The sequence below is a fragment of the Dermacentor variabilis genome, chromosome 2 (genome assembly GCF_050947875.1).
Source record: "Dermacentor variabilis isolate Ectoservices chromosome 2, ASM5094787v1, whole genome shotgun sequence".
NCBI classification, from domain to species: Eukaryota; Metazoa; Arthropoda; class Arachnida; order Ixodida; family Ixodidae; genus Dermacentor; species Dermacentor variabilis.
The window spans coordinates 233,881,985-233,898,879 of NC_134569.1; the positions used below are offsets into that span (position 1 = coordinate 233,881,985).

General features: G+C 43.7%; 1 protein-coding gene across 4 annotated transcripts in view; it reads right to left on the reverse strand.

Annotated features, from left to right (window-relative positions):
• LOC142573155 (uncharacterized) overlaps positions 1-16,895 on the reverse strand; it is a 731,380-nt gene that overhangs the window by 212,495 nt on the left and 501,990 nt on the right. For 2 of the 4 annotated variants that reach the window (XM_075682708.1, XM_075682706.1), the window contains 2 exons: positions 16,421-16,473; positions 9,602-9,676 (listed from right to left, as the gene is read on the reverse strand). The gene's annotated coding sequence lies outside the window, so the exon portion shown is untranslated. The remainder of the gene's footprint in view (positions 1-9,601; positions 9,677-16,420; positions 16,474-16,895) is intronic. The other 2 variants (XM_075682709.1, XM_075682707.1) reach the window with 1 other exon arrangement.

A 16,895-nucleotide genomic window follows, 5' to 3' on the forward strand; every position in this document is an offset into this window, starting at 1 on the left:
CTTCACTAATCGATATAGGGAAGCAATCTTCAGAGTATCGCCCTCCTAACGAACCAACTTTGATGCCGACGTGTTCTGAGGGGAAGCAAATGTCCACTCAATAGCTATCATTTTCTGAGAGTAGGGCAATGAGCTCAGAAATTAGTAGGCGTCAGGCATTAAATCCGCAGGCTGGACCCTGCCTTGTGCGGCCATGATGTCGCTTTGGTTTCATCACTATATCGGAAGACTCTGCGAGACGCATTACTCACAGTCTTTGTATTTGAAAAGATAAAGAAGATACAACAATGTCGTAGAGGCCGTGCCTCCTATAAGGAGAATTAGAGAGGGTTAGGTGGCACTGCTGACCTTTGGGTCCGCAATTTAATTCCGAAGCCGTCCACCAATGATTGGCGTTTCTCGAAACTCACACAATATCGAGGACACCGGAGGCGCGAACCTTTATCAACGATTGTTTTAAGCCGAATTCATGCAACCAAGCTTAGTCTATGGCCACTTTTGATGAAGGAGCACATGCTCCCTGAAGTCCTAACGCGTCTGTGCCTAGTGCGGTCACAAGCTGGACACTTGGGCCTGAAATACTGGCACTACATTTGTTGGCTGAAACCACGCCAGCGTTGCCAGAAACTGCTTTCTCTGCTTGAAGGCTCTGTGTCACGGCAATGCACATGCGAGGTTTTAGTGCTGGTTGTCAGTTTGGTTCTTGAATTCTGACTGCGATCCATACTCGGTTTATTATTTCTGACTGGCTGGTGGCATTGCAAGACCGTCACCAAACTCTGATAAACAATTAGTACTCCCCTTGGTCAACAACAACAACAACAACAACAACAACACTAAATAAAACAGATCTACGCCGCCTCATAATGATCATATGCTGAACTCGGTCTAAAAGAAAGCGTGTAGATTTAACTTGCGTTCTGTATGATTCTGATGCCCCAAGGATGTCACAGTTTATTTCGGCACCGATGCCTTTTGGCGATAGCTTAGCATTGCCGTGCAAGCGTATGGGTATGGGAAGTTGCCCCAATAGGAAAACACAATTCGTTTGAACGCATTAGCCAAAGAATGATTTTCTACCAAATTGCCGTACATAGTTATTTCCTCGAGAAACACCGTCCCAGCTGCTGCAAACAACCGGTGATGCTGGCGGCGCCGCGTAAATACGCGTGTCGCACTTTTAGCGGCTTACGAAGTATGCGCGATTTAATGTATGCGCAGTTTTTAATGTTACGTGTAGCAGGTGTTTCGACGTGCGCGTCCAGTATAATGTAAGGCCGCGTTTACACACACATGCAAATTTTCTTTCATGGACATCGTCAAATGAGCAGGCCTACACTATCCTATTATACAGTGGGAACGACTGTGTTACAAAAAGAGGATTTCTTTCGTTTTATATCTTAACGAAGGATATCCGCGTAATGCAAAATGTTGCGGCTTTTGTAAGTGTATGTGTGCTAACTCTTCATTTTCAATAACGGCACAATATTATGTGCTTTATGACAGATGGTATGGCCGGCTTATATAGGTAGTATAACACAATTTTTTACAGGTCCCACCCTTTCGGTATGCAACCAAATATTTGTCCAAGCAGTACGCGGATCGAGATTGCTCTACGCATCAGCAATCTATGGACGTTCTTAAATTTTGTATTTGAAATATTTCGCCTTATGATTCACACACATTGTATACCGTTGTTCTTGCTTGAGCAGTTGTTAACTTCTCTTCCCATAAGAGAGGTTACAGTGTGACGCGTGAAATTTGGTAGCAAATGTTCGCATGTTCGAAATCTTCACAAGAGGCTTCTTTTTCCGTCCTTTTTTATGTATTAGGTTTCTTAATTCTCGTTGGCAGGATGTCATGGTTGTGAGGACTGCTGAACACGCCGAGGAATACTCCTGGTGATGAGTATGTGGAATATACGCACGAGCGTACTAAATGTTGAATTATATCTCAGCGTTTAAAGTGACCTTCGTATAACCAAATTGTGTATATACAATATGTTTCATCGATTTCCACCTACCAGCCAGTGACATGTTTCGGGCGCAGGCGGCCTTTGCATAACTGACTCAAAACTTAAATGTTAACGTCATTCAACACTCTGAGGCTTGGAATACGTCACTGCTACCAGCTCGCGTGCCATGTTTCACAATTCCTCTACACCCCTGCATCTTGGGCTAACTTTCTTAGTCTGCTAGCGTCTTGTTCCATTCTTCTGTAGCTTCGACGAAAAGGAGCTGACCATAATTTATATCTAGGACACTATACAGAGTTCAGCGCAAGAACCTCTGCCAGCGTCACTAATGATTTAATATAATTCAGTTCTCGACAAATACAAACTCAGATAAAAAAAATGTGCGCGTTGTCAACCGTAACAGTCACTTTTTCCTAACGATGGAAATAGCGCCACTGTCCGGGCTTACTTGGCGAATTAAGTGGTGTGTATTTATGTGGCATATCAGATTCAAGCAAATATCTTAACCGGACAGTATATATAGCTGTTTGAATTGTGCGAAAAATTTTACAAAAAAGAAACATTAACGACAGCGACCATTTCTGCCCATAAACACTGATTACCGCGGCGTACGCCACGTCCATTCACGCTGTCGGCTGCCGCCTGTTTTAGTCCGGGATCACCAAATGACCATCAGCCCGATCAGAGATTCGCATAATCTGAGGCACACACACTGATTGAGAGACTTAGAAGGCTGCCACTTATCTACATTTATTAAAGCGATGCTCTCAGACTCTCGGATGAACTCCCCGGAGCGTCCTGACCACGGTTGTTGGGCGCTCCTAGAGGGGGGAAGGGATTGCGTATTAGGAGAGACGAAATACGTGCCCGACAGTGGGGTCCAACTTCGGTCCCTCAGCGCAGCAGCCCGACGCTTTAACCATTAGACCACAATCAACGTAGGTTATGAAAGGTGCTCGGGCTGAGCAATGCCTTGTCGGCGTGTCTTTCAAGGGTAGATATGCTTACAGCCTGCAACAACTTCCTCCTTCTCCGTCACGTTGAATAATATATCTGTAAGCATTGCGGAATGTGCTACGTAGAACTCATAAGAGAAAGAGGCCAAAAGCAAAAGTAATGATTTTCCTACGCAATGAAAAGAACTCATAAACAAGGATGGTAGTGAGAGCTATATCATAAGTGTTGCATAAAAACTACTACAGGGGCCTAGAGAACAGCGATAACAGTGAACAAATGATGTCCTGCGACAACCGGTCCCTCTTGTGTGTTGTTTTTGGTAAAGGAATATCTGAGAGCTTTGGTAAGAGTAAAATTAATCTTTCAATAGTATAAATGCTCTCAAGTGTTCAGTGAAAAAGACGCGTTTGCAGTAGACATTCGTATCTGATTCACTAAACAAATTATTTGACGTTACTGGCAAAGGGTCATGTATGGAGATCCAAGTTCTTAAAGAGGAAAAGAACCGCGACTTCAGACGGGACGCAAGACCAAGATCATAAGGAGATTCAAGGTCCAGGATCATATGGAGAACCAAGATTATAGTTATAAGAACCTTTGCAGTGAGCTCCTCTAACACCTTGGAATCAACTTTTGCTGAGTTAATCAGCAACATAAAGTAGGATGTCCTGTTTACCAAATCAACCACAATTCTATACTCATTCGTTTTTTCATATATCGATTGAGGAGATATTTTTCTTGTCAAATGGCGATAATAGAAGAACGCGTGGTTTTTTTCCAAACTTTCGTTTCATATTTCCATTCTGACAAAGCCGCGTGATTTTTTTTGTGTTATTATCTGTGCGTATCATAATTAATACTATCTTGTTTCCAATTGTAGAATTTTCCTTGTTCTCGTAGGCACATCCTATGTTCGGTGTTTTCATTTTTTCTTTCTCAATGGAGAAGTATAGAGATTAGAGCATAATTAGTAACGCGCAATGATTTCACTGACACAGAAAATTGGAGCAGCTTTTAGGGAAACTGCACGCGTGTTTTTTTTTTCTAGTTATCTGAAGTGTTCGTAAGCCTCAAATGGTTGGTTTTGATATGCGAGTGGCGCACCCACATGACAAGAGAATCGGCGAGTCCTTTGTAATGCACGTATGAACCACCAATGGCATGCAGCATTGTTTTGTTTTTGTATTTATCAGAGTACGTTGATAAAATACCTGCCTTGTACGTCAACCTTTTAAGAAAAAGATCGCAACCATTCTTGATATATTATAAACCCAAAGGTTCCTCGAAAAATATTATAATACAAGCAGTAACCTTTCCAATTGATTTTTTTTTCTTTTCTGATGGGTCATTGCCAATATGTACTTTTTTTTGTCACGAGTTAGCTTTTTCAGCGAAGAATCAAGCTTGCTTTCTCCCTTCAATTAAAGAGGGCCTGCTGCCGATGTCCGAAAAGTTATTTTCCTCGACCACACGGACAAATCAGCAGTTGACCATTGCTAATCGTGTATTATCAGTCTCCACTTCAAATTTTCCTACCTTCTAATTATCGAAGCAGCTTCCTTTAGCTAGATGGTGCGCGTTACATACTTGCCCTCTCTTCTCTAAAATGCCTTTGCAATTGAGTGTATGAAAATAAACACATAAATAAACAATATAATAAATTATTAGCTGGAATAATTAATCCATAAATAAGCTAATTACATAAACGGATGAATAAATAAACAAATAAATACACTACTTATTGATCTATCTTGGTTTGTTATTGAGAAGTATATATCGCAATAAAGATTCGCATTGGGCTACTTGCTTCATTATTCATGTACGGGCGCAGACTGCCAACTATGTGAATAGTTGAAACTCTGTGTCCGTACATTCGATGTCTCCCTTTCTCGTCCGTGTACTTGAGTGCTACCCTAGCTACAATATGATCAAAACGAGAACAAGGTGGAAGCCGGAGCCAACGTTTTGACAAGTGGACTTGTCTTCTTCAAGGCGATATATGCTTTCTTCGACGCAGTATATATAGGTAGGGTTCTTCTATAGGGGAGAGGGAAGGGAGAGCTAAGGTGTGTCCGCGTGTCGTATTGAGAGTAAAGGAGTGCTGTGCACAAGGCTAGTGACCCGGCCGTCTGTCAAGCGCGTGTCAACGCCCGCGCGTTAGCCGGCGTGTCAACGGCGTGTGATACGCCGCTTGAAATAAATAAATAAATAATAAATATGGAAAAAAAACAAAAATAAGAAAAAGTTAAGAAACCAAACTAGGTTTTGTTGTCTATAACTTGAAATTTAGCATAGCGAATAGATTCTAAAGCTCCCTTTGGAACATTTATGCCGATTGGTTGCAAGGTCTTGAACTTTTCGATAAGGTATGATTATCTGTATCTTCTTTCTGGTTCAGAGCGTAAATTTGACCGTAAGATGTAGTTTCAGTTCACCAAAGCTATGACCTGGTTGGTTGAAATGCTCGGCGACTGCTTTGGGAAGATATTAGCTGTGTCCGCGCGATGTCCGTTCAATCTTACGTTCACTGATTGTCCTGTTTCACCGATATATTGTTTCTTACAGAAGGAACATTCAAGCATATAAATTACATCCTAACTTGTACAAGTGAAGCTAGATTTGACGTCGTGTGTATAAATATTTGCGGTGATTTTAATTTTAACGTCACTTTGAAGGTGCCTGCAGGTTTTGAACGTGGGGCGACAACATGCTTTTATTACGGGGGAATGGTGTTGGCTGACTTTTCCGTGCACTAACATGTCTTTAGAAGTTACTGTTTCGGCAATAGGTAACCCTAGGTACATCCGGAAACGCTTTTCTCAGACGCTCGTTAGTTGGTAGTATTGGGTGGTATTACCGTAGGATGTTGTTTATGTTTGGGAGTCGATTAGGATATATTGTTATAAATGCCGGCGGTCTGTCAGATTCTGGTGTGGGCTGTTTCTTCGCCAACTCCGACTGTCTCCCCAATCTTGACGCTGCATCATAAGCTCTATCGAGAGCAACTTAAGGATAGTTCCTTTCTGCTAGCGCTGTTTTAAGGTCATTTAGGTGGTGGATATAATAGTGGTCTTCGCTGCATATTTTCTTATTCGTTTCGCTTGTCCGACAAAAATCCTTTAATTGCAGTGTCGCGGGTGATGACTGTTGTAGTCTAAATATTGCTGGCTATCCGTAGTCTTCCGGCAAAGAGTCATTCTCAGTTTACCGTTTTCTAGGTAGACCGTCGTGTCCAGGAAGTTGATCTGAATGGAGAGTGGTGAGCAGTAAATTTGATAGTCGGGTGAAAGCGATTGAAATGGTTAATTAAGTCAGTTAAGGCGCTTGTGCCGTGTTACGATATTATAAGTATGCCGTCAATGTAACGAAGATAGGCGTGGGGTTTTAAAGGGTATGATTTCAACAGGTCTGCTTCAAGCTGTCCCAAGAAAATGCTCGCCTACGTGGGAGCGAATGGTGTACCCATGCTAGTGCCGAAAGTTTGCAGGTAGTGAATAGAATAGAATTATAAATAGTTGAACGTGAGAACTAAGCTAAGGAGCGACTGGTAAACTTCAGGAGCGTGCGCTTGGGGATCGATGCGAGGGATTTAGAAAGGGCTTCAATTCCTTCATTCATGGCTATGTTGGTGTAAAGGGCAGAAACATCTAAAGTGACTAGAATAGCGCGGTCGGAAAGGATTTGGTTGGCGTTGATGCCGTCGATATTTCGACGGAAGTGCGGTGTGTCTTGAAGGAAAGATGGGAGGGTGGTGGGGATGTTTGACAGGTGGTGATTTAGGAATTTAGATAGTGACTCAGTAGGTGGGTTGTTATTAGACACAATAGGCCAACCTGGGATGTCTGCTGTAGATATTTCTTCGACCGGAACTTTATCTATTTGAGGAAGAAGGTAAAAGCGGCCTGCCTTTTTGTTCTCGGGCAACATGAAGCGATATTCAGATTGCGTGATTAGTTTCCTGGACAGGAGCTCCGCTATGGTGTTTATCACAATATAGCTGCAATCTGAAGTTGGTTAGTGTCGAGTTTTCTGTAATGGGTGTGGTTGCTCAGTTGTTTAGAGGCCTCATTCTTGCATTTTTCTATAGGCCAGATTACGATACTGCCGCCTTTGTCTGCTGGTTTTATTACAATGTCATTCCTGTTCGCAAGTTCTTTAGGGATTTGGTGTTGAGCGAGAACAAATTTTTGCGTTTCCGGCAATGCCGCGCTGACTCTAGAATTTCCTTTGATGTCAGCTTTATGTTTAAATCCAGGTCTGGGCATCCTTCGGTTTCTGGTGTCCACGCGCTAGGTGGTGTGAGAGAGTCTCTATCTTGTCTTCCTAGATCTCGTCTGTCGAAAAAGAACTCCTTGATGCGCATACGTCTTCAAAACTCTGTTATATCTTGGTGGAGTTCGTATTCCTTTACTGCGTTGTTCGTCGGACAGAACGTTAGACCAAGTTTCAGGAGATCAGCTTCCTCGGGGCTTCGACTCTATGATATGTCTACTACATTGCTGCAGTGCTCTGGATGCTCGCCTGTAGCACTATCGTTGGAGCTACGTGCTGCAAGGGTTACATTAGTTTCTTTGGGTGGATCTGCAGCTCTAAAATCTTTGTGCTAGTATTTATCTAGTAATTTTTCCTCCCTAGTTTGGACGAATTGTTTAAGTTCTCTTCTTTCTGGTTCAGATAAATTTATGCTGTCGAGTTAATCAGCAATTATCATATGTTATTCCTAGCAGTGTTCTTCGAGAATATCAATAAGAGAGAGCGATGCATTCTCTAGGACAGCATTCCATTTCAATAGTAGCCTGGAGGGTAAAGAACCAAGGGCGCATCTAGCCCTAATTCTGTGACCTTTTGGAATTTTCCTCTATGTATTGCCGATAGTGTAAGTTTTAGGTGAAATCTGTAATTTGTTGTTTGGCGGCGAGTTTTCTGGATTGGAGAAAAGGGCGAGATTTATTCTTGCGTGTGCTATCTATCCCTATAGACATCTCTACAAAGACGGATGGCCTAACGGCCATCCCACCAGCTCGGGCTTCCTGATCGGCCACTACTTCGCTTCCACCTCTACGACCCTCTACCTTTCTCCCTCCTACCCTCTTTCTCTTTGAACCCCATCCACTCCACCCTGCTGGCGCTGAGCCGTGCTCCCGCATGGGTTGCAGAAAATAGCGCTAGCCTTTTCTCTTTCCCCACAAGAACCACTTCTCTCTCTTGTTCGTGGTATTCATTTCTGTTTGGTTCGGGCAGACTTTCGGGGTGAAACTTCTTCAGGTGGTGTCTTTTTAAGCTTAATTTTCTTGTCGAGGCCTGCACTGATGTCTATCTGCGTATCGGTCTGCCTATTAGTGTACGTAGCTGTTTGCGTGAAGGCTTCCGTATGAGCGGGTGTTGTAAGGGCGGTGCTGCTTCCGCGTCCACCGTCTGTGTAGATGCTTCTTGGGTTCTAGCTTTGGTGGAGCGTGCGTGCGAGCTGGTGTTGAAAACTTCAGGCATCTGTTTCTGTGTTGAAGCTAAGTGAGACGCAGGATTAATCGGTGATGTTGATTGCGTCGATTTAAAATAGTTCCTGAACATGTATTCATGCTGTTAGACATTACCTTGACGCCAAAAATAAAAAGGGGGTGTAGTCCATCCGGGACGAGCAGAATGTCGGGGTCCTGGTGAAGTTCAGCGTGATTGATGACATCGACGTTTTCGTGTTGGTTTCCAGTGTCCAGAAGAAAATCATTCAGCTTACGTGTCCCTAGTGTGTGAGCTAGGAGTGTCGCTGATTGTTGAGTAAGTGGCCTGTGTTTGTTTGCGATACTGGGAAGTACTGTGGTCAGGGTGATTTCTGCGTTTGGGCTGTTCGTGTGCAAATCGTTTATGAGCGTTTTCATGGCCTCAGCTGTGTTGTCACCAGTGTCGTGGTTAAGTCATTAGTCTCGCAGTGAATGACGAAATGTACGATGTGCTGTCGCGCTGCGGCAATGAGGTCTCTGATGGTGTGTTTCTTCATCTTCCTTCGGTAGAAATCCAGGCAATACACGGGGAAGGCGGAAGATGGAAATTCAACAAGATGAACAAAACGAGAACAAGGTGAAAGCAGGAGCCAATATTTCGACAAGTAGACTTGTCTTCTTCAAGGCGACATATGCTTTCCTTGCCACAGTATATATAGGTGGCGTTCTCCTAAAGGGGAGAGGGTGTAAGGCGGGTGGGTGCGGCAACGAGCGAAGGTGTGCCAGCGTGTCGAATTGAGAATGAAGGAGCGCTGTGGACAAGGCCATTGACCCGGCCGACTGTCAAGCACGTGTCAACACTCACCACGCATTAGCTTTAAGAGCAGTGCCACAACACAAACAATCCGAGACCTTACTGCCGCAGTTTAACTACACATCGAACTTACGCCGCAGAGAAGGGTTATGTATGCGCTCTGTATGCAGCCGAATCCCTGCCTCGCGTCGCACTCATATGCTGCGTCATTCAGTGACACCGCTGCGAAGTGCGTGCGTAGCGCTTGGGTGAACAAACATTCAGGTACGTATGACGCGGGTTCGATTCCGTCAGCGCCGAAGATAAATTTTAAATCTCTATTTTATTAAACAGCGTATTGTAGCACTAAGTGGAACATACTTAACCAAGTTGTCGTCAAAAGCCTTCACTGAAGAGCGAGAAATACCCACGGTCACATACCTAGTGACGAAAGCTGGCATCAGGCGGTCATCGAATAGCAGCGCGTTTGAACAAGAGCTGCTGCACATCTCATCACTGCAAAAAAAGGTAGTACTCTGAGCTACTAATAAAGAAAAGTCAAGTGACGTAATCATCATAATCATCATCATCATCAGCCTGGTTACGCCCACTGCAGGGCAAAGGACTCTCCCATACTTCTCCAACAACCCCGGTCATGTACTAATTGTGGCCATGCCGTCCCTGCAAACTTCTTAATCTCATCCGCCCACCTAACTTTCTGCCGCCCCCTGCTACGCTTCCCTTCCCTTGGAATCCAGTCCGTAACCCTTAATGACCATCGGTTATCTTCCCTCCTCATTACATGTCATGCCCATGCCCATTTCTTTTTCTTGATTTCAACTAAGATGTCATTAACTCGCGTTTGTTCCCTCACCCAATCTGCTCTTTTCTTATCCCTTAGCGTTACACCTATCATTCTTCTTTCCATAGCTCGTTGTGTCGTCCTCAATTTGAGTAGAACCCTTTTCGTAAGCCTCCAGGTTTCTGCCCCGTAGGTGAGTACTGGTAAGACACAGCTATTATATACTTTTCTCTTGACGGATAACGGCAACCTGCTGTTCATGATTTGGGAATGCCTGCCAAACGCACTCCAGCCCATTCTTATTCTTCTGATTATTTCCGTCTCATGATCCGGATCCGCCGTCACTGCCTGCCCTAAGTAGATGTATTCCCTTACGACTTCCAGTGCCTCGCTGCCGATTGTAAATTGCTGTTCTCTCCCGAGACTGTTAAGCATTACTTTAGTTTTCTGCATATTAATTTTTAGACCCACTATTCTGCTTTGCCTCTCCAGGTCAGTGAGCATGCATTGCAATTGGTCCCCTGAGTTACTAAGCAAGGCAATATCATCAGCGAATCGCCAGTTACTAAGGTATTCTCCATTAACTTTTATCCCCAATTCTTCCCAATCCAGGTCTCTGAATACCTCCTGTAAACACGCGGTGAATAGCATTGGAGATATCGTATCTCCCTGCCTGACGCCTTTCTTTATTGGGATTTTGTTGCTTGCTTTATGGAGAACTACGGTGGCTGTGGAGCCGCTATAGATATCTTACAGTGTTTTTACATATGGCTCATCTACACCATGATTCCGTAATGCCTCCATGACTGCTGAGGTTTCGACTGAATCAAACGCTTTCTCGCAATCAATGAAAGCTATATATAAGGGTTGGTTATATTCTGCACATTTCTCTATCACTTGATTGATAGTGTGAGTATGGTCTATTGTTGAGTAGCCTTTACGGAATCCTGCCTGCTCCTTTGGTTCACAGAAGTCTAAGGTGTTCCTGATTCTATTTGCAATTAGCTTAGTAAATACTTTGTAGGCAACGGACAGTAAGCTGATCGGTCTATAATTTTTCAAGTCCTTGGCGTCCCCTTTCTTATGGATTAGGATCATGTTAGCGTTCTTGAAGATTCCGGTACGCTCGAGGTTATGAGGCATTGCGTATACAGGGTGGCCAGTTTCTCTAGAACAATCTGTCCACCATCCTTCAACAAATCTGCTGTTGCCTGATCCTCCCCAGCTGCCTTCCCCTTTTGCATATCTCCTAAGGCTTTCTTTACTTCTTCCGGCGTTACCTTCGGGATTTCGAATTCCTCTAGACTATTTTCTCTTCCATTATCGTCGTGGGTGCCACTGGTACTGTATAAATCTCTATAGAACTCCTCAGCCACTTGAACTATCCATCCATATTAGTAATGATATTTCCGGCTTTGCCTCTTAACGCATACATCTGATTCTTGCCTATTCCTAGTTTCTTCTTCACTGTTTTTAGGCTTCCTCCGTTTCTGATAGCATGTTCAATTCTATCCATATTATACTTCCTGATGTCAGCTGTCTTACGCTTGTTGATTAACTTCGAAAGTTCTGCCAGTTCTATTCCAGCTGTAGGGTTAGATGCTTTCATACATTGGCGTTTCTTGATCTGATCTTTCGTCTCCTGCGATAGTTTGCTGGTATCCTGCCTAACGGAGTTACCACCGACTTCCATTGCACACTCCCTAATGATGCCTACAAGATTGTCGTTCATTGCTTCAACACTAAGGTCCTCTTCCTGAGTTAAAGCTGAATACCTGTTCTGTAGCTTGATCTGGAATTCCTCTATTTTCACTCTTACCGCTAACTCATTGATCGGCTGCTTATGTCCCAGTTTCTTCCGTTCCCTCCTCAGGTCTAGGCTAATTCGAGTTCTTACCATCCTGTGGTCACTGCAGCGCACTTTGCCGAGCACGTCCACATCTTGTACGATGCCAGGGTTAGCGCAGAGTATGAAGTCTATTTCATTTCTAGTCTCGCCGTTCGGGCTCCTCCACGTCCACTTTCGGCTATCCCGCTTGCGGAAGAAGGTATTCATTATCCTCATATTATTCTGTTCCGCAAACTCTACTAATAACTCTCCCCTGCTATTCCTAGTGCCTATGCCATATTCCCCCACTGCCTTGTCTCCAGCCTGCTTCTTGCCTACCTTGGCTTTAAAGTCGCCCATTATTATAGTGTATTTAGTTTTCACTCTCCCCACCGCCGATTCCACGTCTTCATAGAAGCTTTCAACTTCTTGGTCATCATGACTGGATGTAGGGGCGTAGATCTGTACAATCTTCATTTTGTACCTCTTATTAAGTTTCACAACAAGACCTGCCACCCTCTCGTTAATGCTATAGAATTCCTGTATGTTACCAGCTATATTCTTATTAATCAGGAATCCGACTCCTAGTTCTCTTCTATCCGCTAAGCCCCGGTAGCACAGGACGTGCCCGCTATTTAGCACTGTATATGCTTCTTTCGGCCTCCTAACTTCACTGAGCCCTATTATATCCCATTTACTGCCCTCTAATTCCTCCAATAGCACTGCTAGACTCGCCTCACAAGATAACTTTCTAGCGTTAAACGTTGCCAGGTTCATATTCCAATGGCGGCCTGTCCGGAGCCAGTGATTCTTAGCACCCTCTGCTGCGTCGCAGGTCTGACCGCCGCCGTGGTCAGTTGCTTCGCAGCTGCTGGGGACTGAGGGCCGGGATTTGATTGTTGTGTTCATAGGAGGTTGTGGCCAAGTACTGCACCAGGGTGGCCAATCCTGCTCTGGTGAGGGAGTGCGTTACCGGTTCTGGTCACCGGGATCAGGCCACACTGCAAGCCTGTTTGTGCAATTTTATCAACACGCGGATTTTTTTTTTAATCCGCTGGAAAAGTGCCGGCACCGGGATTCGAACCGCGGACCTCTTGCACGCGAGGCGGGTGTTCTACCTCTACGCCACCGCTGCAATCCTGCGCCTGCAATCAGGCGTACTTAAAATGGACGACAGAAGAACCTTTCTCAAAGATGTGAAAAGTGCGCCCTCTGAATATACACGGATCAGCAGAACAAGAAAAGGAACCACCTGAAACATTGGATATTGTATTGCACATTCCATTGTTCTCTCTGCACATTGTGCACACCTTGCTTTGTTTTTGCAGCGCGCCATTCACCGAAACCAAGAGAGCTTCGCTTATATCGATAGACATCTGGGATGTATTCTGTGTGACTATTTCATAATTGACGGTCTCTTATTGCGCTGTTAAGTACATTAACAAAGCATAGAAAATGAATTTGTTGCCTCAGGCTGCTTCGTGGTACCAAACTTTAATAATTGTTCATCGTCAAGGTGAGATAAATTGGCATCAAGCATAGCTTAGATATTTATCTGTATATTTGTACTTCAGTTGCTGATGATTCGGCAGAATGCATTAAAATCCAACTAAGAGCACGCATTTTAGTGAACCATTATATGCTGCCTCTCTCAATGCTTCCCAGAGACTTGCAAGGTAATTATGAATATAACAAATGTGAGCTTTATATTAACATTTTCCTAAGAAACACAGGAAACATATTTTTCTAAACATCTTGTCCTCAAAGGTCATGTGCAAACAGGGAACGCCCCTGTAGTCTGCACATTATGACGATGCCTTAGATCACGAGTGGTTCTGTCCTGACGTTCGCCCATGAAAAAACAAAAACAAAAAACATCCATTACCGATGTGAAGTTGTGCAAGGTTGAGTTCATATCTGAGTGAGAGAGAGAGAGAGAGAAAGCTCTTTATTTAAAAACCAGAGTCTTTCGCCAGATTTCACATGTGTATTTATCTAATATTCTTTCGTAGTCACAGCTTTCTGCCCGCTTTTCCTGCAGGCCGTAAAAGTGATCTAGCATTGGTTTTTGCGTACCGTGCATAGGCACGTATACCGATGGATGAATTAAACGACAGCGCCGCAGATGTGTTTTTTGTGCTCATAACAATAGACCATATTTCGTTTCCGGTTAATGTTGCGTAGTTCCGTCAGTAGTCCCGGTATGTAGTACTTTTTTTCAGTTACGGAAACTTTGCTACCCCGTTAAAGCATCCGAAGCATCTCAATATATATATATATATATATATATATATATATAATCATGACATTCGGAACTTTCTTAGGGCACGCTTTATAACCAGCTTGTTCATTTTTGGTAGCTGGCTCCGGACGCAAAGTTTCTGGTCACCTCATTTTACTTCCTGCGCTGATTATTGACGAGGCCATCTAAAGCAGCGTTTACAGGCAATGAGCGCCCTGCCCCTGAGCAATGAGGGATGTGACAGGTAGAAAATATTTTTAACAAAGTAAATAACTTGACGAGGTGCTGCCCGGTTTGTTGCTTTGATCTTGTAAGAGGGGAAAAGATAAAAAAGTGAGAGTAAGATCAAGGAAGTTCAGACCACACACGCTCCAACGCTTGTGAAACTCACCTCTGTGATGGTGGTTTTAAAGCGTACATCAGTGCTTTCGTGGCTTTGCACATCTAAAACTCACGAGGCCGTTGTCTCATACTATTTTTGTTATCTGAAACGTCTGTCGTATAACTATATCGAAGCGGGGAGGAAGACCGAGCATGTGATAAGCCGTATGAATTACACTCACAAAAAGATCACGTACACGTGATGCCTGCGACGAAACGAATGATGTTCTACATCCACCGTCAATGCCGGGAGCTTCAGCGCTCGCTAACGCTACACCGTTTAGTTCTTGTAAATATACATAGCTACCCCAGAAAGTAAACCGGAAAATGGCGCCGCGGTAGCTCAATCGGTAAGACCATCGCACGTGTAATGCGAAGACCTAGATCGTTCCCCACCTGCGGCACATTGTTTCTTCATGCACTTTCATCTGCATAAACTTATCATTTCTTTAATTCAATCAATCTGTACATGTAATTTCACCTGTTCAGTCCTTGATGTCTTTGTTTGTTAGCTTTTGATGACACTCACATATCACGTGTTTGAAGGTTTCCTTTTCTTCATGCATTACAGCTGTCACCGTCCGTCATTTGAAATAGGAATTACGGACCCAACTGTACATGTTGAACATTAAAGTGTGTTTTTTTACTCAGACGCGCACCGGATTAGACAAGTTTTGCAACAGAAATACCTAAGAAAAAGCTCTTCATACAAGCACGCATTTCAGTTATGCTCCAGTGCGACTCTGATTTTTAATATGAGTCTTCACATTGAACTACTTATTCACCTTTTCCTTTCCTTTAAACCTAAATTAAAGCTCCTCTCACATCTAAAAAGAACATGTTTTTGCGATTTTGCAGTATAGAAAAACGACATAGTTCGGTTTTACGAATAATCTGCCGGGATTATAAAACATTATTTCCCGAATAGTAATTCATTGTTTCACCCATATTTTCATGCCAGTTTTGACGGAATATATATGAAATTCTTATGCCAATATTCTGTGCTGAAATGTCATAAATTTGTTTAGGTGTACTTTGCTTTACCCCTTTCCTTCTATGTTCCCTTATGAGATGAGCAGTATTCATAAATAATCAAAAAATGCAAAGAATACGAAGTTCTCGTTGGATCAAGATAATATTTCCTACATTTTTCTTAAACGTACTATACCAGAAGCATCAATCAATCCAAAAGGTACCACTGATATTTACGCATGCACTTGTTTACCTTGCAAATAACCGCGCACAAGATGGCGCACTTAAATAAAAAACTCAGCGCCCTTCCACTCTGTGAAGAAGGATGCCCAACGAATCTGTGTATGTGGGCCCCTTAATGGCGAACTGTACCTCCGCAGTATGTCCGGGATCGGCCCACGTTTACTGCTTACCACGACTCGAAAACTTCCAGGACGGTAAAGGTATACAGCTTCGCTGTAAAACGCGCGCCTCGAAAGGCGCTTTCGCGCCAAGAATTCTCTGCCGCACGAAGATGGATCCCGAACCCATATTTTTTCACGGCGCCGCGTTTCCGCTAACCCGAGCGAGCCAATCACAGGCGCCGAAGTTGTCACGTGGGCGGTAAGGACAGTGCTTTGGCCGGCGAGCCCACCGGCGCGCGCGCCGTGTCCCAGCAGCTGGAGAGGGAGAACGACTGAAACACGCGGGAATTCTCGCGGGCTCGCGAGGAATCTCGAGAGAGGGCGAGAACTCTCGCCTGCCCGCCTCTCTCCGCGACCGCGAACGTGGAACCTACGATGACTCAGGTACAAAAGCCTACGCGCTTGACCCACTGATAAGATTTCCACGTTCGCCAACTATGTTCACCGCTATCGTTATGCTTTGAGTGTAACTTGTTGTTGTAGGTTTTTGCAATTTCGCCCAATATAATGTTACTTTCGTCATTCAAGGTTGGGCGACTGTTTTCTTCATCGTCACTACAGCGTAACAATATACAAAATGAATATGAAAAAAATAGATAGTAACACCTGTTTTATAATTGAAGCATCTTACCTCAGAAAATAAAGGTGCATCGTTCTGCGAGTCTAGACCGAAGATTCCATGAACTGCAAAGGAAGAACAAGAGCAGAGTTTAGTGTGGGCAGATGTCTGGGTTAGATAGGTACAGGCCTTGTGTTTCAGCAATATTAAAAAAAGACAGTGTCTTGAAAAGCAAAACTAGAAAAAAGAAATGTTATGTTTTCTTTTCTGTTTATTTCTTCTTCTGCAATTTCACTGCTATGTTCTGTTGAGAGTTTTTACCATAGACAGAAAGAAGAAGGTGTTACATAGTCGATGCCTATAGTAACTAGTAACTATGTTATGCTTAGTAACTCAGGCGACCAATTGCAATGCATGCTCACTGACCTGGAGAGTCAATGCAGAAGAGTGGGTCTAAAAATTAATCTGCAGAAAACTAAAGTAATGTTTAACAGGATCGGAAGAGAACATCAGTTCACAATAGGTAGCGAGGCACTGGAAGTGGTGA